This window comes from Cervus elaphus, chromosome 27 (assembly GCF_910594005.1).
Source record: "Cervus elaphus chromosome 27, mCerEla1.1, whole genome shotgun sequence".
NCBI classification, from domain to species: Eukaryota; Metazoa; Chordata; class Mammalia; order Artiodactyla; family Cervidae; genus Cervus; species Cervus elaphus.
This window is the reverse complement of record NC_057841.1, coordinates 38,928,018-38,950,979: the sequence shown is the minus strand read 5'-3', so window position 1 is coordinate 38,950,979 and position 22,962 is coordinate 38,928,018. Positions and strand designations below refer to the sequence as shown.

At 42.1% G+C, this 22,962-nt stretch overlaps 1 non-coding gene across 1 annotated transcript; it reads right to left on the bottom strand.

The window, feature by feature from the left end:
* Window positions 1–3,293: 3,293 nt before the first annotated feature.
* Window positions 3,294–3,365, bottom strand: TRNAC-ACA. Its single transcript has one exon. It is a non-coding gene; the product is annotated as a tRNA-Cys (tRNA).
* Between the last annotated feature and the right edge of the window lie 19,597 nt (window positions 3,366–22,962).

The window sequence follows — 22,962 nt, the reverse complement described above, 5'->3', positions numbered from 1 at the left end:
TCCCAGGAAGTAGAAGGGGCATGTTTATCATCAGAGATAGAGAATTGAGGGCCAAGAAGGCTATATAAGCAAACCTTGTTGCTTCTATGCTAATCTACTACCCAAGTCCAAACTTCTTTTCCTGTCAGTTTCTCACTAATTTATTTATTTTCTTTATCTGGAAGGTATAAAACTTCCTGCTTTGGTTTTACATTGCAGTTGTCATTGAGTTACTAACTCTTGTTCTACTCTTTGTGACCCCATGGACTGCAGCACGTCAGCCTTCCCTGTCTTTCACTATCTCCTGGAGTTTTCGCAGATTCATATCCATTGAGTTGATGATGCTATCTGAACTCGTAGTCTTGTAGTCTCCTGTACTCTTCTTGTCGTCTCATATTTCTATGCACTTCCATACACACGAATTAAATTTGGATTTTTTTCCTTTTGTTAATGTCTCTTACGTCAATTTAATTAGCTCAGCCAAAGAACCTAGAAGGGAAGAAAAGAAGGGCTTTCCTCCCCATCCTGGGTACCAAAAATATATACCCCACACTTCACTGTGCAGCATCTTCCAGATTCTCCTGAGATTTCCAGAACATGTCCTCTTAAAAACCAAGAAGAAGGAAGTCTCTCTACTTCAGCGTAAATATTCTGCTCATATAAGTCTTAAATGCAGGAAGAAAAGCTTGGATAGGATCCAGGAAACCCGATATCTTAAATTAGTTTTTGTGACAGCCTCTGAAAAAGTTTGAAGGAAGATCTGTGTGCAAAAAAAAAACAAGACTTTTTTGCATAAATCAAAAAGGGATATTGCTCTGTGAATTCGTAGCATCCCAAACCTCTGTTCTTTGGATTCAAACTCAGCCTTATCTGTCTGTGAATATAGGCCTGTTTGTAATAATTTTGGAGCTTTTGTTTTTCATTATCCTTATTACTAGCACCTTGTGTTAATAATACTATCTCTGCAAGTACTTTTTAACCAGTTCTTCTCTCCACCCAAACATACACAGGCATGATTTAATTTTTTTAAAAAACTATCATCTGCTTGAAATACAACTATATTTGCCATGAGTTTACTATTTTAAAGCTTCAATTATTGTTTCTTTAAATTATGTTAAGTCCTTCCTTCCCAGGGGGCTGCATGATTTTGCTCCTTACCAGTCAATATCAGTAATAGCAATACAATAGCAAAAATAATTATCTATCGAACACTGACTATGATAAGTGTTTCATTAGAGTTATTTCCTTTACCCTCAAACAATCTCCTTTCTAGATACTACTACTAATCCATTTTACAGATGAGAAACTAAGACTCCAAGTGCTTAGGTAACTTACCCAAAGTCACACAACTGCTACACTGTTGTTAGGGAAATTAAAATGGAGGTAGTCCTGTTCAGGAACAGATCGGAGCAGGCCTCTGACCTGCCTGAACACTACCGAGATTGATGTGCCTGCCCGAGAGCTCACCTATTGCTACTAGCAAGTCATAGTGCATTTTTGATAAGAGAGGAAGTGAGGCTTGGAATTATCTCAAGCCCCTGGAGCCCTAGCCAGCCCCCCAGGGTCTGGAAAATCTTGTGACTCACAGAATCAAACAAAGAGCATTGTAAAGAAAAAAGGTAAAGTAAACCCAGTGCAAACTGATGATGATATCAGTTTTTACCCTGGGATTACAAGCGAGAGTCCCCCAAACTGCAATCTGAAGTCTTAGCCATGGGATGGACGCACCACCAGAGACCTTCTCCCAGCTGGGACTCCAGATTGCTGTTAACCAAGGACTTCTCAGCAGTTTTCAAGTCTGGATATTTGTGGGTCAGCCCAATTTGGTGATGTATGTGCTGTTACTTTTCTCTACTGTTTTTATTTCTCTTCTTTTAATGATTGTACATTGAAATTAAGTCAAATAATCCTCTACCAAATATTCAAAATGTTTAATGTGTGCGGCAAGTGGTTTCTTTTGTAACAAATCCTTCGAACCTAAAACAAAAGTTAAACTTTGAGCAAAGTAGAGATTCAAAGTCTCAGTGACTTCAGACAGTACTATATTATACTAATATATAGACAGTATATATCATACTAGTTTACATGTTCATTTGACCTCAGACAGTAGTATAATATATTAGCTTACATATTTATTTGTTCCAGAGTTGTTGTATAAATTACAAATATAAATTACTATGAGATGTAACTTGTGATTTGTCTTAACTGAAAATACGTTTCTTTTCTTATTAATTTTTAAATAAAAATTGTGTTTAATGGGAATCAAATGCTACTAACACAACAGAAATTGGTTTTGTTAGACTACAAACATCACATACTTATGAACTTTGCTTTCTGGAATAAATATGTTTCTAAAAATATGTGCATTAATGTGCACACATTCTTACTTATGTCATCAAATTGTTGAAAGGTTAAAACCATTGCCATCCTGAGTCATTATTTAAAATTATTTCATATCTAAGAGTGTAGCAGAAGTTTCAGTGATGTGTTTAAGTTTAAAAAAAAAAAGAATTATTCTATAAGATCACCATTTAATACCCATCATATCATTCATCATCATATCTTATTAAATCATTGTGTAATTTAATACCACAGATCATATGATTGCCAGTGAGTCAAGACTTTTGTGAGTCAAATGAGATGATACATATAAAAACGTCTTACAAAGAATAGGTCCTAGACCAGCATAAGAGAAGGAAAATTACATTTTCTGGGCTGCTTCTTTAACAGCAGTGACTTGCTCTGTGTTAGCAATGTCCCATTTAATCCTCTGATTGTCCTGGGAGGTAGATTTGGTACTTTTATTTCTTTTTTTTTTACCAATGGATAAACTGAGACTCTTGAAAGTGAACTAACTTCACCAAGACACACAGCTAATAAATGACAAAGTGAAGTTTCCTACTCAGGACTGGCTGTTTCCAAAGTTACTGTGCTTCCTCCTACCATTTGGTCTTCTCAATATTACTGTACAATTACCATTATTTTTAATTACTTTATTATTCTTATTGTTATTTATTTATTTTTATTTTTTGGCCATGTCGCTAGGCATGTGAGGTCTTAGTTTCCAGAACTTAGTTTCCAGACCAGGTATTGAACCCACACCCCTGCTCTTAACCACTGGACCAACAAGGAAATCCCACCATTATTATTAGAGAGGAAAGAACCATCAGCTTTCATAAAAGTGAAAGTGAAGTCACTCAGTCGTTTCCAACTCTTTGTGACCCCATGGACTGAAGCCCACCAGGCTTCTCCATCCATGGGATTTTCCAGGCAAGAATACTGGAGTGGGTTGCCATTTCCTTCTCCAGGAGATCTTCCCAACCCAGGGATTGAACCTGGGTCTCCCGCATTGTAGGCAGACGCTTTACCATCTGAGCCACCAGGGAAGTCATAAAAAAAAAGCACATGATTATTTAACGAAACGTGAGTTTTAAGCCGGTAGTTTAAACAACTCTTCTTGCTTTTTCTGAACATTTTAAAATAAATGAAGAGGTTATGTGTAAATATCATTTTAAAGACATTTTAAAGAGACAAGTAATGAATAAGGTTGTACTGACAGGTATTAAAAATGTGATAAAGTTGCAATTATTAACTGGTTTATTAACTGATTAACTGGTTTATTAACTGATTAACTGGTTTATTAACTGATTTATTGCAATTATTAACTGGTTTATTAACTGATTAACTGGTTTATTAACTGATTAACTGGTTTAAATCATTAAACCAGTGTTGTGCTGATGAATAACACATAAGAGGAATAAATATCAAGTATATAAGTACAAAGAAATAAACACTACTGGGACTTCCCTGATGATCCAGCAGTTAAGAATCTGCCTGCCAATGCAAGGGACATGGGTTCAACCCCTGATCCCGGATGATTCCACGTGCCTTGGAGCAATGAAGCCCCTGCATTGCAACTACTGAGCCTGTGCTCTAGCACCCAGAGCTGCAATTACCAAAGCCAACTCTCCCTAGAGCACATGCTCCACAAGAGGAGCCACCGCAATGAGAAACTTGTACTCCACGGGAGAGGAACCCCCCTCACCACAGCTAGAGAAAGCCTACACACAGCAGTGAAGACCCAGTGCAGCCAAAAGTAAATAAATAATTTAAAAAAAAAACACTACTATGTAATTTTTAATGGCAAGAATAGAATACTGGGACACGGGATGTCTGGGACTTCCAGAAGCTGGAAGAGGCAAGGAAGGTTCCTTCCCCAATAGCTTTCACCAAGCAGATGGTCCTGTCAATGTGACTTGGACTTCTAACCCCTGGACCTGTGAGGCAATGAATTTCTGCGGTTCTGAGCCACCTGGTTTGTGCTACATTGTTACAGCAGCTCCAGGAAACTAATATATATGGTATAATCCCCTCTCCCACAAAAGGTGCAGGTAATTCCCAGAAAGAAAGTGAAAGTCACTCAGTCATGTCTGACTCTTTGCAACCCCATGGACTATGCAGTCCCTGGAATCCTCCAGGCCAGAATACTGGAGTAGGTAGCCGTTCCTTTCTCCAAGGGATCTTTCCGACCCAGGAATCAAACCGGGATCTCCTGCATTGCAGGCGGATTCTTTACCAGCTGAGCTACCAGGAAAGAATCCACTCCAGTATTCTTGCCAAGAGAATCCCCATGGACAGAGGAGCCTGATGGGCTCCAGACCATCCCAGAGGATGCTGGGAAATACTGAGAAGTACTCTGATGCACCACCATAAAGCAATTCATAGGGAACTGGGGAGCTACTCCTGCTTGCAAGTGGAGGCAACATCTCTGTTTTATACATATACTCTCAGCTTCCATTTTGCTATTGCTTTTCATCTTTAAATTGGGATATAAGTCTTGTCGCCCTCAAAGGATTTCTGCATAGAATTAATATCTTTTTGGGAAGCACTTTAAAAAGAAAGGAAGGGACTTTCCTGGAAGTAAAGTGGCTAAGACACTGCACTCCAGCTGCAGGGGGCCTGGGTACAATTCCTGGTTAGATCCCACATGCCCAACTAAGAGTTCACCTGCGGCAACTAAAAAGATCCAGCATGCTGCAACTAAGACCTGGTGTAGACAAATAATGACTAAATAACTTTAAAAAATAAAAGGAGGCACATAAATACAATAAAACGAGGTAAAAAAGTGATAACTTTAATAATAATAATAATAAACATGCTGAACATAAGTGGCTATAAGGCTGTATTTTGTTGTTAAGTTGCTAAGTCATGTCCAACTCTTGGAGCCCTCCATGGACTGTAGACTGACAGGCTCCTCTGTCCATGGAATTCTCCAGGCAAGAATACTAGAGTGGGCTGCCATTTTCCTCCTCCAGGGGATCTTCCCAACCCAGGGGTTGAACCCGTATCTCCTGCATTGCAATTTAAGGTAATTGTCAGCTAGGCCTAATGTTTTTGAAATGGCTTGCAATCTCATGATGCAACACTAGCATGTTAAAATAAGGAGCTACTGGGCCAACTCAATGTATGGTATAGAGACAGACTACTCTGAATAAAGCTGTCTGTGTGGTTTACATGCACTAGAGCAATAGTATGTGATGGCCATTCCCTGGAGGTGCACACAACAGACACTTCTTATATTCGGCTGTCACTGGAAGGCAAAGGTGTTGCCACATTAGTAAAATCTCAAGACTTCCCTGACCATTCAGTGGTTAAGACTCTGAGCTTCCAATGCATGGGCTGCAGTTTCAGTCTCTGGTCAGGGAATTAAAATCCCACATGCTACTGCTGCTGCTGCTAAGTTACTTCAGTCATATCCGACTCTGTGCGACCCCATAGCCGGCAGCCCACCAGGCTCCCCTGTCCCTGGGATTCTCCAGGCAAGAACACTGGAGTGGGTTTCCATTTCCTTCTCCAGTGCATGAAAGTGAAAAGTGAAAGTGAAGTCGCTCAGTCGTGTCTGACTCTTCACGACCCCATGGACTGCAGCCTACCAGGCTCCTCCATCCATGGGATTTTCCAGACAAGAGTACTGGAGTGGGGTGCCATTGCCTTCTCCACCACCTGCCACAGGGCACAACCAAAAAAGAAAAAATAAAAAGATAAGAGTGTAGCAGGTAAAGCATTGCCACTCACTAGGATAACTCACTAACCTAAGACAGCAGACTTGAATGTGAGATGTGACTGCTTTGCAAACTGCTTTGCAAACTGCTTTTTTTTTTTTTTTATTAGACTACAGTTGATTTGGGCTTCCCTGGTGCCTCAGACAGTAAAGAAGCTGCCTGCATTGCAGGAGACCTGGGTTTGATCCCTGAGTCAGGAAGATTCCCTGGAGAAGGGAATGGCAATCCACTCCAATATTCTTGCCCAGAGAATTTCATGGACAGAGCAGTCTGGTGGGCTACAGTCCATGGGGTCGCAAAGAGTCTGTTTTGACTGAATATTGTTTCAGTTGTAGAGCAAAGTAATTCAGTTATAGATATACATATTAAACTGCTTGTGAAAATCACTGTGCTTATCATAAAAATTAAAAAGGGGGAGGAGAATGTTGAGAATCATTGGTCTAAGGCATTGATTTCATATCAGTTATTCCTGACAAAGTGCAGAGAAGTCTGTAGGGAGAGTTTAAACTCCATTTGTTTTCAGTCATGGTATGTGCAGCCTCGATCTCAAAGTCATTTGAATAGAGTTGTTTTTAGCTGATGGTTTTGAAGTTCTAGAAATGGGCATATCTGAATTTGGATGTTAAGTAGTTACAGTGGTCTAGGCCACCCTACGGCTGAGAGCCTTAACCCGAGAGGCCCTAATGTGTGTCCTTTGCACCAGAGGCAATCCCTGGGAGTGTCTCCATGTGACCTAAACCAAAGTGGTTTTAAAGAGTGTTAGAATGTTCTTTTAAAAAATTGAAGTTGGGGCTTCCTTGGTGGTCCAGTGGTTGAGAATCTGCTTGCCAGTGCAGGGGATGTAGGTTTGATTCCGGGACTGGGAGGATCCCACGTGGGCCTGGGAGCGGCAACTACTGGAGCCCCCGTGCCCTAGAGCTACAGCAGGAGAAGCCATCACAAGGGGAAGACCCTGCCTGCCACAACTAGAGAAAGCCCACAGGCAGCAACGAAGACCCAGGGCAGCCTTAAATAAAGATACAAATACCTTTTCTTTAAAAAAAAAATGTTAAAGTTGGACTTTCCCCGGTGGCTTAGCATGTACCTCAGTGGTTAAGACCAATTCAGGGGGGTGTGGGTTTGATCCTGGTTGGGAAATTAAGATCAAATGCCACATGGCCCCCCAAAATAAAACAAAATAATCAGATTTTTTTTTAATTGGATATGTTAATCACATTTACAAAATACCTTCACAATGAGACTTAGTGTTTGGATAACTGGCTGCCATAGCCTGGTCAAGTTGACATATAAAACTAACCAGCACAATTTCTAATAGTGACTTCTGGCCACCAGATCACAAGGAGACATTGCAAGTTTGGTCTAAATTGTATTCTTTGTTCCCATTCCTTCCAAAATCACAAAGAAACAATCATGTAAATTTAATTTACATTGATAGCATTTATTCATGGTTAAACAATACTTACAGAGTCAACAATTTCATATATAACAGCTCTACCACCAGGAGAAAAAAAAAAATATCCCTTAGTGGTTTGTGGATAAGTTTTTGAAAACATTTATTTATAGCCAAGAATTGCCAGAAATAACAACCAAATTAATAATTAAATAGCAAGCTTTTATTGCAAAAGGAACAAAGCTAAAATAAATAGGCACCATCTAAAATTTTTCAATATACAAATTCATAGAGCTTTTATTTAACCAAACAGTTATTACAATAATAACTAACAACCTGACACCTTCCAAGTTCCCTGGCACGCCTGGCCTCTAAATTCGAGAAAGCTGACAGGGGCAGTCTAGCAATTCATCCTGCGTGGGAGGAAGTAAGAGAGAAATCAATGAAAAATTATGGGAAAACATGCGGGCAGGTGGGAAACACTCTAATTTGGTTTGTATTATTGCCTAGAGAAGAATGGATTTTTACAGCCGTAAACTCAAATATGCAAAACTGTATTTTATTTTCCTGTAACTGAATTTCATTTCTGCCCTGAGCTTCTATTACTACACAACAGCAGAAATGGTCATCTAATAATTTCTAGGTAAACTCAGTCAAATCAAATGTCATTCCACATTTTCAGTCAGTCAATACAGGAATTTTTTTCCCCAGTAAAACCCAGGGACACCCACCTCCACCCCATTCTACTCTTGTCCAACCCTGCAACCCCATGGACTATAGCCCTCCAGGCTCCTCTGTCTATGTGACTTTCCAGGGAAGAATACCAGAGTGGGTTGCCAAGCCCTCCTCCGGGTGGATCTTCCCAATCCAGGGATCGAACCCGGGTCTCCCACATTGCAGGCAGACGCTTTATCCTCTGAGCCACCAGGGAAGTGCCTTCCTGACACCAGGGAGATCCAAATCGCTGACATCTTCTGCAGGTGGGTTCTTTACCACTAGCGTCACCTGTCTCTGGAGACCACTTCTAACCATGAGCCTTCTCTCAGCCAATCCTGCTCATCTCTTGAACACTTGGGGACCATTAAAATTGTGCTTATCTCTTGAGCACTTGGAGATCTTGAGCACTTGGGGAGCATTAAAAAATGCTCTCCTGCAAGCCCACAGGTAGACTCGGAGGGCAGGCTCAGGCTCTCTGCCCAGACCTCCCCTTTGGGCTTTGTCACTGCCAAACTATACTTAGGAAGGGGACTTCATTGTAAAGCTTGGATTTATCCTCAGCTCTCACATAATCACAAAAAAAAGCAATGCCAAAGAATGCTCAAACTACCGCACAATTGCACTCATCTCACATGATAGTAAAGTAATGCTTAAAATTCTCCAAGCCAGGCTTCAGCAGTACATGAACCATGAACTTCCAGATGTTCAAGCTGGTTTTAGAAAAGGCAGAGGAACCAGAGATCAAGTTGCCAACAACCGCTGGATCATCGAAAAAGCAAGAGAGTTCCAGAAAAACATCTATTTCTGCTTTATTGATTATGCCAAACACTTTGACTGTGTGGATCACAATAAACTGTGGAAAATTCTGAAAGAGATGGGACTACCAGACCGCCTGACCTGCCTCTTGAGAAACCTGTATGCAGGTCAGGAAGCAACAGTTAGAACTGGACATGGAACAACAGATTGGTTCCAAATAGGAAAAGGAATACATCAAGGCTATATATTGTCACCCTGCTTATTTAACTTATATGCAGAATACATCATGAGAAACGCTGGGCTGGAAGAAGCACAAGCTGGAATCAAGATTGCCGGGAAAAATATCAATAACCTCAGATATGCAGATGACACCACCCTTATGGCAGAAAGTGAAGAAGAACTAAAGAGCCTCTTGATGAAAGTGAAAGAGGAGAGTGAAAAAGTTGACTTAAAGCTCAACATTCAGAAAACTAAGATCATAGCATCCAGTCCCATCACTTCATGGCAGATAGATGGGGAAACAGTGGAAAGAGTGGCTGACTTTATTTTTCTGGGCTCCAAAATCACTGCAGATGGTGATTGCAGCCATGAAATTAAAAGACGCTTACTCCTTGGAAGGAAAGTTATGACAAACCTAGACAGCATATTGAAAAGCAGAGCCATTACTTCATCAACAAAGGCCCATCTAGTCAAGGCTATGGTTTTTCCAGTGGTCATGTATGGATGTGAGAGTTGGACTGTAAAGAAAGCTGAGTGCTGAAGAATTGATGCTTTTGAATTGTGGTGTTGGAGAGGACTCTTGAGAGTCCCTTGGACTGCAAGGAGATCCAACCAGTCCATCCTGAAGGAGATCAGTCCTGGGTGTTCATTGGAAGGACTGATGTTGAAGCTGAAACTCCAATACTTTGGCCACCTGATGCAAAGAGCTGACTCATTTGAAAAGACCTTGATGCTGGGAAAGATTGAGGGCAGGAGGTGAAGGGGACGACAAGGGATGAGATGGTTGGATGGCATCACCGACTCAATGGACATGGGTTTGGGTGGACTCTGGGAATTGGTGATGGACAGGGAGGCCTGGTGTGCTGCGGTTCATGGGGTCGCAAAGAGTTGGACACAACTGAGTGACTGAACTGAACTCACATAGTCCTAACCTCCCTGGAATATAATGTCGTCACACACACTGTCAGACATACACACAGCACCAGGGCAGGAGGCAGGGCTCTGGGACCCTGTTCACCAATGGTCAACTCTATACTCAGCTATCACTGAAACACTAGTTTTCCCAGCTCATCGCCTCGGATGGGGCAGTGGTGCACGCACAGACCCTCGCCTCAGTATGCGGGGACTTTTCTTGCTCATCTATTGTTTCTGTAAAAGAAACCCTTAAGGTTATTTTTTTTACCAAGATTTTTATTTTGGCTGTATCACCCTTGGCCAGAATAACAATGTTCCATTGATATAATGAGTTAAAAGTTTTGGCAGACTTCCCTGATGGTACAGTGGATAAGAATCCGCCTGTCAGTGCCGGAGACACGTGTTCTATCCCTGGTTCCAGGAAGATTCCACATGCTCCTGAGCAACTAAGCCCTTGAGCCACAACGATTGAGCCCACCTGATGCAGCTACTAAAGCCCAAATGCCTAGAGCCAATGCTCCACAAGGAGAGAAGCCACCGCAATGAGAAGCTCGCACACCACAACTAGAGAGTAGCCCCTCCACTCGTCACTAGAGAAAGCCCATTCGCAGCAATTTCATGGTTGCAGTCACCATCTGCAGTGATTCTGCAGCCCAGGAAAATAAAATCTGCCACTGTTTTCATTTTTTCTCCATCTATTTGCCATGAAGTGATGGAACCAGATACCATGAACTTAGTTTTTTGAATGTTGAGCTTTAAGCCAACTTTTTCACTCTCCTCTTTCACCTTCATTAAGAGACTTTTTAGTTTCAGCTTGGAGCCATTTACAAACATCTAACAACCTCCTCAAAGGAAGCTCTGCTTAACGTCCACTGAAACATCCTTGCACAATGCAGTTTAGAGGATAACTACCCAACTCCCCATGCTTCCTCTGTGGCTCAAAGTAGTAAAGAACCCAACCGCCAATGCAGGAGATGTGGGTTATTTGATCCCTGGGTTGGGAAGACTGCCTGGAGAAGGAAATGGCACATCAATCCAGTATTCTTGCCTGAGAAATCCCATGAACAGAGGCGCCTGGTGGGTGACAGAGGGCAAACCTCCACAGGAACCCCTTCACTTGAAATACAAGACCTGGCATTCCTAGACTTCTGTCCAACTGGCTAAAAATTCAGAATTGCCCACTCCTCCCTTCTAGTTTGATAATTTAATAGAAAGACTTATAAGACTGAGGAAAGTGCTATATTTATGACTGTGTTTTATTTATTTATTTATTTTTTGACTGTGTTTTATTATAAAGGATGAACTCAAGACCAAACAAAAAGAGAAATCTTCAGAGTGAGGTCTAGGAAGTTCACAAATATAAAACGTCCACATCCTCTCCCTGTGGAATTAGGACACATGACCCTCTTGGCACTGCAATATGTTCACCAACTGGGAAACGGACGGAACTTGTTGTCTAGAATTCTTACTGTTGTTCAAATCTCAGTCGTGTCTGATTCTTTGCAACACCATGGACCGCAGCACGCCAGGCCTCCCTGCCCTTCACCGTCTCCGGGAGTTTGCTCAGACTCATGTTCATTGAGTTGGTGATGCCGTCCAACCATTTTATCCTCTGTCACCCCCTTTTCTTCCTGCCTTCAATCTTTCCCAGCATCGAGGTCTTTTCCAATGAGTTGGCTCTTTGTGTCAGGAGCTTCAGCTTCAGCATCAGTCCTCCCAGTGAATATTCAGGGTTGATCTCTTCAGGACTGACTGGTCCTTATCAGGGTTTCATTAAGCAGGTGTGACCACTGGAGCCATTGACCATGTGACTGGATTCGGTCTCCAGATACTCTCCCCTCTGCCAGGGGCCGGGCTGCTCTCACTCGGCTCAAAGCTGCACCCCTCTCATCACACGGTTGGACTTTCCAGAACAGCCAGCCCCGACCCTAAAGCTATTAAAGGCGCCCACGTGACTCATCTCATTAGCATAAATGTGGGTGTGGTCTGAGGGAGCCTCCCTGAATAAGAGTCATTTCTCTCCCTGGGGAAATTCCAAGGGCTTAAAAATCTCCACCTCAGGACTTCCCTGGAAGGTCCGGTGGTTAAGAATCTGCCTGCCCCTGGGTGGGAGGGGAGTTTGGGAGAGAATGGATACATGTATATATACGGCTGTTCACTCCGAACTATCACAACATTGTTAAACCGACTATACCCCAATACAAAATAAAAAGTTAAAAAAAAAAAATAATAATAATCCAGCTGCCAATGCAGGGGACACAGGTTTAATCCCTGGTTTGGGAAGATTCCACATGCTGCCAGACAACCGAGCCCATGTGTCACAGCTACTGAAGCCCATGTGCCTAGAACCCATGCTCTGAAACAAGAGAAGATGTAGCAATGAGAACCCCACACAGGGCAACTAGAGAGTAGCCTATGTGCGGCAAGGAAGACCTAGTGCAGCCAAAAATAAAATAACATAAATAAATAAATAAATAAAAATTGCCACCCCAGGAGCCTTCAGCAAAGACCAGACAAATTCTTTATTATCCAACACCTTCTTGCTGCACTTAAGATAGGTAAGTAGATAAATGGAGACTCCTGAAATATGTCTTATGAAAGCCTAATAGATGGCTTTGTTTTATTCCCTCTAGGTATCATTTTACCAGTGAAATTACTTCTAATTCACGGTCCCAAGACAAGTATTAACCAGCAATAAGTTATCAAATTACCTCTCATTAAAATTTTAAGAAAAATGTCAAGCAGGCTTTCATTATGTCATCTTTATTTCTCCTTTGAACTATTCAGAAAACTTTTAATAATTTGAAGATAAAAATCTTCCTTTTGATAACCATATTTCTTCCCTTCTGCTGCTGCTGCTGCTGCTAAGTCACTTCAGTCACATCCAACTCTGTGCGACCCCGTAGACGGCAGCCCACCAGGCTCCTCTGTCCCTGGGATTCTTCTCCAGGCAAGAACACTGGAGTGGGTTGCCATTTCCTTCTTCAATGCGTGAAAGTCAAGTCGCTCAATCGTGTCCGACTCTCAGTGACCCCATGGACTGCAGCCCACCAGGCTCCTCCATCCATGGGATTTTCTAGGCAAGAATTCTGGAGTGGGGTGCCATTGCCTTCTCCTTCTTCCCTTCTACTCAGAGCCAAAAGAATTAGATTTTCTGATGTGACCCATATTTTAGATAGAAACAAGGGTATGAGAGACTTTCCTGGTGGTCCAGTGGCTAAGACTCTGAGCTTCTGCTGCAAGGGAACACGGGTTCGATCCCTGGTCAGGTAACTAAGGTCCTGCAGGCCTCGCAGGGCAGCCAAAAAAGTAAAATGATAATAATAATACTTGGAAAAGTTTTCAATGGTTAAAAATACTTACTGCCATTGTTTACTGTTACTATGGCAGGGAATCAGTGGAGAAACAGATATCTTGTGTTTCATTGAGGGGAATATAAATTGATAGAAACTCATGAAAAATGAGAATTTGGCAGCATGTATCATAAGCCCTTAGTCTAGCAATTCTATCAGATTTTAATCCAGAAGTCTATCAGAAGGAAGGGCTTCCCAGGTGGCACTAGTGGTAAAGAACCCACCTGCCAATGCAGGAGACATAAGAGAAGCTGGTTCCATCCCTGGGTTGGGAAGATCCTCTGGAGAAGGAAATGGCAACCCACTCCAATATTCTTGCCTGGAGAATCCCATGGACAGAGGAGCCTGGCGGGCTATAGTCCGTGGGGTCACAAAGAGTCAGACACAACTAAGCAACTGAGTACACACACATCAGAAAGAAATGTATAGAAAACAGCACAGGGTTTAACATGCAAGAATGTTCATTTCAGGGACTTCCCTGGTGGTCCAGTAGCTCAGGCTCCGAGCTCCAAATGCAGGGGCCCTGGGTTCAATCCTTGCTGAGGGAACTAGACCCTACATGCTGCAATTAAGAGTTTGAATGCCTCAACTAAAAGAAAGAACATGCTGCAATGAAGATTGAAGATCCCGAGTGCCACAACTAAGACCTGGGGGAGACAAATAAATAAATTAAAATTTTCAAATAAGAATGTTCTTTGCAGCAACGTTCATGAGAATGAAGAAATTCCAAATGGTCCCCAACAAAAATAAATTAAATAAATTATAGCTCATCCTTACAATGAACGGGATGCCATGCAGTCGTTGAAATTACTTTGAAGAGCTTTATTAACTGGAACTTAAAATGTTCGTGATACATTGCTAAGAGGGAACAGGACCACAGAAATGTTTAAAGGGCATGATTTTGTTTTCACAAAATAATAAGTATATGCACATATTTGCAAGGAAATGTATCTAGAAAGACATCGCCAAAAGAAAAAAAGTGTGTTGCACAGACTTTATAATGACAACAGTGAAAGTAAAAATGACAACACTCATTCAAGATTCCACATTTTGTCCAAACAAAGTCATTTCACTCTCCATGTTCACTTTGATTTGTCTCAGAAGCAAATAAAATTTGACAGAGTTGACATAGCCAACGGCAAAAACTTCCTTAGGAGGCGACTGTGTCAAGAAGAGGGAAAAACTACTAAGAAAATGAGTAAAAGGGTGCAAAGATGGATGGGTGGATGGATGGATGGACGGATGGACATTCACCTATATGTAAGCAAGCCAACTTACCATTTTAGGATTATGGTTCATAGTAAGGAGAAGTCAGTGTCAATGTCGCAGTTTCCATGGAGTTTTACCAAGATTCAGAAGTGTGGGTCAGAAGAGAAAGCAAGTTGTCATTCTCTCAAGCACGGTTTCACAATTGTCTACATTTTTTCAAGAAAAATATGTTGACAGACCTGTTGTTCCAATTATGACAAGAAAATCACCAGAGGAAGCAAGAGCAGGAGGCCCCAGAGAAATTAGTCAAAGGGCAGCACGTTGTCCCTTTGCCCTCCCACTAAGCCATCCAGCCTCACCCCCAGCTGCTCTCCTGGACGCCAGCACCCGGCCGGCCAAGCCTCTGCGAGGACCATCCCCATGAGAAGAGACTGCGGCGTTCACGTCGGATGAAGCACAAATAACCCGCCCTGTCCTTCACATCTCGTCAGGGTAATCTCACATCTTTTCGTGCAATTGTCTAAATGGTATCTGTCTCTGCAGCCAAGCCATAAATGGCCTCAGAGTCCACCTCTGTCTGTACACTTTCGAGTCCCCAGCACAGTACCGGGCACAGATCAGCTCTCGATATTTTTAAACGAATGAGTGAAAAGCCAGCTAACGTGGATTTGGACTACTATCCCTTACTTTTCTTGTGTTGACCTCTTTGTCTGAAAATAAGGGTTTTCCGGGAGTTCCCTGGTGGTCCAGTGGTTAGGATTCGATGCTTTCCCTGCCATGGCTGTGAAAGCTGTTCAGACTCTGGCCAGGGAACTGAGATCCTGTAAGCCACGTGTGTGCCTGCCTGCCAAGTCGCTTCGGCCCTGTCTGACTCTTTGCGACCCTCTTGACTGTAGCCCACCAGGCTCCTCTGTCTGTGGGATTTTCCAGGCAAGAACACTGGAATGGGTTGCCGTGCTCTCCTCCAGGGGGTCTTCCCAACCCAGGGATGGAACTCAAGTCTCATATGCCTCCTGCATAGGCAGACTGGTTCTTTACCACAGTGCCACCTGGGAAGCCCCCTGTAAGCCACAAACACTGGCTAAAAAAAAAAAAAGGGATTTTCTGATGACATAAGATTATTACAAGGACAATAATTAAGTCATGGTTCCACAGCTGCCACAGTAGATTCTTTATACAAACAAATTCTCTTCTGGTTCTCCGCTCTGAGTTCTAGTTGGAGATCCACAGTCTATCAGATATGTAGCTGAACTCCTCAAGATTTAATTTTTCATCTGTAAAATACAGGATTAAATAGATGATCTTTAAAGCCATGGCCCATCCCTAACATTTTTCTGATTCAAGAGGATCACCCTGAAAATTGTTCCTGGGAGAAGACGGTCACAATTCATTCTGGTTGCAAGAACTGGGTGTGACACTTAGAAGGAGGCCAAGGCTTTCCAGGTGGCGCTAGTGATAGAAAATCTGCCTGTCAATGCAGGAGACGCAGGTTCGACCCCCTGGGTCGGGAAGATCCCCTGAAGAAGAAATTGGCAACCCACTCCAGTATGCTTGCCTGGAAAATTCCATGGGCAGAGGAGCCTGGCGGGCTACAGTCCATTGGGTCCACAAAGAGTCGGACACGACTGAGTGACTAAGCACACACAAGTTTTGGAAGTAATACCAAAACTATTAGCATTAAGAAAGAACGAGAGCAAACTTCAAACATTCTATTTGGGGGAGGTGAAAAGAGGAGCTAGTTGTCAGAATATATGTATCTCAAAGGGTCACCCTCGGAATCACATTACTCATCAACAAGGAGTGGCATATTATAAATGTAATATTTCGATTGCATCAAAACTGTCCTTGTAAAAAATACTTTTTTCTTCCTCCATTCAGTTATGAGTGTAGCCTGTATCATCCAGTGCACCGTGGCCTTTGTTCATTGAACCGTTTTCCTTCTCAAGAGATGGTTTTTCACCCCAACAAAAATAGCTATGAATCACTATGCTTAGTCATTTAGTCATGTCAGACTCTTTTGTGACCCCATGAACTGTAGCCCACCAGGCTCCTCTGTCCATGGGATTCTCCAGGCAAGAATACTGGAATGAGTTGCCATTTCCTTCTCCTATGAATCACTGGTTCTCTGGATATTTTCTTCCTTGTTTTGTCAGAGTATAAATGAGAGATTGCAGTGTATTTCTTGCATAAGCAGAAGTTGCCATTAACCTGATATGATTTAGATTGCAAATACAAACTGTTGCCTTCTAATTTCAAATTTACGGTAACTATGCAGTTCTAATTAGGCGTTCATAATTCTCCTAAAGGAGGAATACGAATAACAAGAGGAAAAAAGAAGTTTGACAAAGAATAGAAAGCCGACTGATATTTAACGTTTTTGTTTCCCCAGATTCAACTATGTGACTTGAAAACTAAGTGAAAAATATTTCCTTAGTATTTAATATTAGTTAGTATTTAGAATTAGCTTTTCTACGGCATCTGTGATCAAAGTGGTCAAAGCATTTTATACGTTTCCAGGTTTCCATAGAGAAAAGAACCATTTAACACAGACACACAATGCTGTTCCTCTGTTAAAGGATTCTTTTTTCTACAAATATCCCTGAACAATCTAATCTAACATTTGGTTTTTTATAGATGGTAATTTTCAATCTTAAAGTTTTGTTCTCTCAGAAAATCTTGTATTTCTCCACTTAGCTCACTTACCACACATTCTTTGAATTGCTTGCCCAGTTTGCTATCTGACCAGAAAAATGTAATTCCCTTGAAAACAATATCCCAGTATTCACTGGAAGGACTGATACTGAAGCTGAAGCTCCAATACTTTGGCCACCTAGTATGAAGAGCCGACTTAATGGAAAAGACCCTGATGCTGGGAAAGATTGAAGGCAGGAGGAGAAGGGGGCGACAAAGGATGAGATGGTTGGATGGCATCACCAACTGAATGGACATGAGTTTGAGCAAACTCCAGGAGATAGTGAAGGATAGAGAACCCTGGCATCCTGAAGTCCCTGGAGTCACAAAGAGTTTGACATGACTTAGCAACTGACCAGCAACTTGAAGGCAGAGCCCATTACTGGTTCCCTCAATAAGTAAATGAATTATTTATAAGAAAACTAATAAGTTCATTTAAAGGGAATGCTGCTGCTGCTGCTAAGTCGCGGCAGTCGTGTCCGACTCTGTGTGACCCCATAAACGGCAGCCCACCAGGCTCCCCCGTCCCTGGGATTTTCCAGGCAAGAAAACTGGAGTGGGTTGCTATTTCCTTCTCCAATGCATGAAAGTGAAAAGTGAAAGTGAAGTCGTTCAGTCGTGTCCGATTCCTAGCGACCCCATGGACTGCAGCCCACCAGGCTCCTCCATCCATGGGATTTTCCAGGCAAGAGTACTGGAGTGGGGTGCCATTGCCTTCTCCATTAAAGGCAATAGATATGTAAAATTTATGTCATGTCCCTAGACAAAACATGTATATAATGTATGTAATTCTTTAATGTCAGATATATGATTCAAAAATAATAATGTGATTTAGGTTTTTTCAGTTTTATTGAGATACTATTGACATATAATACATGTGAGCTTAAGGTGTACAGTGTGATTATTCTGATACATGTACATATTGTGAAATGACCACAATAAGATTAGTTAACAGCTCCACACTCTCACATGTATGTATGGTGATAAGATCTACTCTCTTAACAACTTTCAAGAATATGATACAACATTGTAATTATAGTCACTGGGCTTCCCCGGTGGCATTAGGGGTAAAGAATCTGCCTGCCAATCCAGGAGACGCAAGAAACCCAAGTTTGATCCCTGGGTCAGGAGGATCCCCTGGAGGAAGACACGGTAACCCACTCCAGTATCCTTGCCTGGAGAATCCCATGGACAGGAGCCTGGTGGGCTACAGTCCATGGGGTGGCGAAGAGTCGGACACGACTGAGTGACTGAGCTCGCACGTAATTATGGTCATGTGCTGCACATCCCAGAACTCATTCATCTTACAGCTGGAATTATGTATGCTTCGACCAGCATCTCCCTGTTTCCCCCACATGCCCAGTCCCCCGGCAACAATCATTCCAACTCTCCTTCAAGCTCAGCTTTTTTAGATTCCACACGTGGGTGAAAACACACAGTCTTTTTCTTTCTCTGTCTGACTTCTTAATGTAATTTTAAATGTAGCAAATAGAAGGCCAGTTTTCAAAACATTTAGAGCAAAGATAAAGCACTCAGATAATACCATTATGGACAATTCCATTACCTCCTCAACTAAAACTTCAAAGTTTTCCTCTATCTTGGAATTCTAGGAAGGATCATCACTTCTGATACTGAACAAGAGTAGTATTCACATAGATACCATATTACAAACATTCACATGCTTTTACAGTCAACTGGGATCAAATTAAATGGCTTTTGAGAGCTCTTACACTTTGAAACTGCTGAAAATCAGCTCATTGCAGACTGTTGGAAACTGAAGGACCTTTTGGGTCCCCAGTTCTGATGTCTCCTGTTGCAGCTGAGAACACGTGGACGAGTACCTGCTTCACCACCCCATCGCTCCTCCTTCAGACCCCACGGTGCCACCCTCACGCCAGCTGGTGACTTCTCCAGTCTCGGGAAATTGTTATTCATCCAATGGAAAACATGAATTAATGTAAAATGTAGGGGGCAGGGAGACATAAATTAGGAGTTTAGAATTAAAACACACACACAGCTATATAGCCTGGAGAAGGGAAAGGCTACCCACTCCAGTATTCTGGCCTGGAGAATTTCATGGACTGTATAGTCCATGGGGTTGGAAAGAGTCGGACACGACTGAGGGAATTTCACTTCACTTCACTGCTATATAAAAACAGGCAAATAAGAAGGACCTCCTGAATAGCCTGGGGAACTATACTCAGTATCTTGCAGTAATCTACAAGGGAAAAGAATCTGAAAAAGAATATATGTGTGTGTGTGTGTATATATCAGGATCTTTTGCTTGATATATATACGTATAAATGCTGGGAAAGATTGAAGGCAAAAGGAGAAAGGGGCAGCAAGGGATGAGATGGTTAGATAGCATCACTGAATTTGAGCAAACTCCGAGAGACAGTGAAGGACAGGGGAGTCTGGCGTGCTGCAGTCCATAGGATCCCAAAAAGTCAGATACAACTTAGCAACTGAACAACAATAAAATATATAAATATGTAATAAATATATATAAATATATCTGAATATGTATATAAATATATATCTGAATCACTTCGCTCTACACTTGTAACTAACACAATGTTACAAATTAATTACTTACTTAATGAATCACTCTGAAAAATAAATTAAAAATGTAAAAAACTTTTATTTATAATCTTGACACACTCTGAATTTTGCCTTTATATTCCCTTTCCAATTAGAAAACCACCCCAACCTATAGACTTATATAATAAATCACAGCCTCAACAAAAGCTTAACAGAAAATATGTTCTATAAGGACCACGCCTGCTTTGGTTAACTCGATCGCTTTGGTTCACACACATCAGGGGATCAGGATTCTGTCCACAAAGCCTCGCGGCCCTGAAGTCCAGGAGCCTCAGCCGGCGAGCACTCACGGCGCAGCACCGCCACCTGGTGGTCATTTTGAGGAACTTACTCGCTGCCAAAACCACCGCCCTTTCTAGTTTGGCCATCTTTTTTTAGGAGCATCGGGCCAATGACGGGGTTCCGAAACGACTTCTACATCATTACAGGAAATCCTCTGATTCACAGATCACAATCCATCAAGGAAATAGGAACCATCTATCATAAAGCCAACGGAGACCAGGAGCAATTCAGAGCAGGATCTTCAGTCTTCATATCTTTCAGTTTAAATAAAGATCTCAGTTATTTAAATTGCACTTTTCCCCCGCAACTGCTGCCTGAGTAAGAACAGGCAAAACTGGACTTGACAGCAGCGATTTCAAGTGCACTACTTCACAGAAACCCTCAGTGAGACGGAAAGAACGCAAACGTGAAACAGAAAAATGCAACATGTGTTTACTGAAGTTAGTGTCTTGAGCCAAGGGAGCTATTATCTAACTATTGTTTCTGAATATAATTAGGAGAGAGAAAATACTTTTTCCAGGTCTCCTTGGATGTTAATGGAATCCTAACTTTGAACTTGAATGCCCTTGTTCTTCTGCTGTGTGTTTACTTGGGCTCAGGTTCTTCAGGTGTAAGGCAAACATGTTTTAAAAGCAAATACCCTTCCCCTTAAGGATCAATTGATTCTTTTTTTTTTTTTAGGACTGATGGATTATTGAGGGATCACGCCTGCAGGAGCCTGCACTGGATGGCAGGTCCCATGTCCACAGACAACCATCTTTGCTTTGGACGCCTTATCTTCTGGGTGGTGAAAGTGAGAGTCACTCGCTCCTGTCTGACTCTTTGCGATCCTATGGACTATACAGTCCACTGAATTCTCCAGGCCAGAATACTGGAGTGGATAGCCTTTCCCTTCTCCAGGGGATCTTCCCAACCCAGGGATCGAACCCAGGTCTCCCATATTGCAGTCGAATTCTTTACCAGCTGAGCCACCATCTGGGTAATATATGCATTCTACTTCACAGAAAAAGTTTGCTCTTCTCTAAGGCAGTGGTCCTTAATCTCTTTGGCATCATGGACTGGTTTTGTGGAAGACAATTTTTTCACAGATGGAACAGGAGGATGGTTTGGGGATGATTGAAGAACATTATGTTTACTGTGTACCTTATATCTATTATTATTACATCAGCTTCACCTCAGATCATTAGGTATTAGATCCCGGAGGTCTGGGACCACTACTAAGGGCTGGTTTCCCTGAAGAAAGACTGTAAGAGTGAATTTGGTCAATTCAGACAGAAAAATAATAGAACTGCTCGCATTAGTAATGTAGTGAAGTGAAGTGAAAGTGTCAGTCGTGTCCGACTCTGCAACTCCTGGGCGATAACTCACCAGGCTCCTCTGTCCATGGAATTCTCCAGGCAAGAATATGGAGTGGGTTGCCGTGCCCTTCTCCACGGGATCTTCCCCAACCCAGGACTCAAACCCAAGTCACCCGCATTGCAGGCAGATTCTTTACCGTCTGAGCCACCACGGAAGCCCTAGAATCTTAAGGGGGACTCATTAATAAGAAGGAAACCCAATTAGTCGTGTCTGGGTTTAAATGAAAACAACACTGCTGGAATCAGATGGTCTCTTGCTTTCCCAGTGTGTATGACTCCTCAGATAACTGTCGGCAGTTATTCAATTACGTCCAGATGCCTCATGCTGAAAGCACTTTGGGTTTTCAGAAACGAGGTTATGTGTCAGGGAACGTTTAACTTTAGGATTCCTGTATGTTGTTATCTGTTTCTCATGAACCCTCTGTTCCTTATCGGTTCCTGGTAAGCTGTTCCCAGGACTGAGGTCATGGGACGGAACGCATGCATGGATTCCCTTCAGTAACCTTTTCAGTCAGTTCAGTTCAGTCGCTCAGTCGTGTCTGACTTTTTGCGACCCCATGAATCGCAGCACGCCAGGCCTCCCTGTCCATCACCAACTCCCGGAGTTTACTCAAACTCATGCCCATCGAGTCGGTGATGCCATCCAGCCATCTCATCCTCTGTTGTCCCCTTCTCCTCCTGCCCCCAATCCCTCCCAGCATCAGGGTCTTTTCCAATGAGTCAACTCTTCACATGAGGTGGCCAAAGTATTGGAGTTTCAGCTTCAGCATCAGTCCTTCCAATGAACACCCAGGACTGATCTCCTCTGCTGCTAAGTCACTTCAGTCATGTCCGACTCTGTGTGATCCCATAGACAGCAGCCCACCAGGCTCCCTAGTCCCTGGGATTCTCCAGACAAGAACACTGGAGTGGGTTGCCATGTCCTTCTCCAAGGAGGCATTGCTAATTATCAACTGATTAATCTATTTAATACTTTGAAAGGAGATCCTGCTTTAAATAGCCCTCTTTCACTTTCTCAAGAGACACAAGAGAAACTTTATTTGGTGCAAAATAAATTGCAAAAACAGTTTTTTACTCACATTAGACTTGATTTACCTCTAAAATTATTTATACTCCCCTCTGTTCATTCTCCCATGGGACTTCTTGCTCAACAAAAACACCCAATAAAATAGATCTATACCCATTTTAGAAAAATATAGTCACTTATACCCTACCTTGATTTAATTGCTCTAATCATTATCAGTGAAAAAAATAGAACTAAAACTCTAATTGGCTCTGATCCTCATAAAATTGTAATACCTATTAATAAATCTCAATTTGAAAACACATTACAGACTTCTACCAATTTCCAAATAGCTTTTCTAAAATATTGTGGAAAAAATTTCATCTCATTACCCTTCTAACAAACTATGAAATTTCTTCAAAAATAC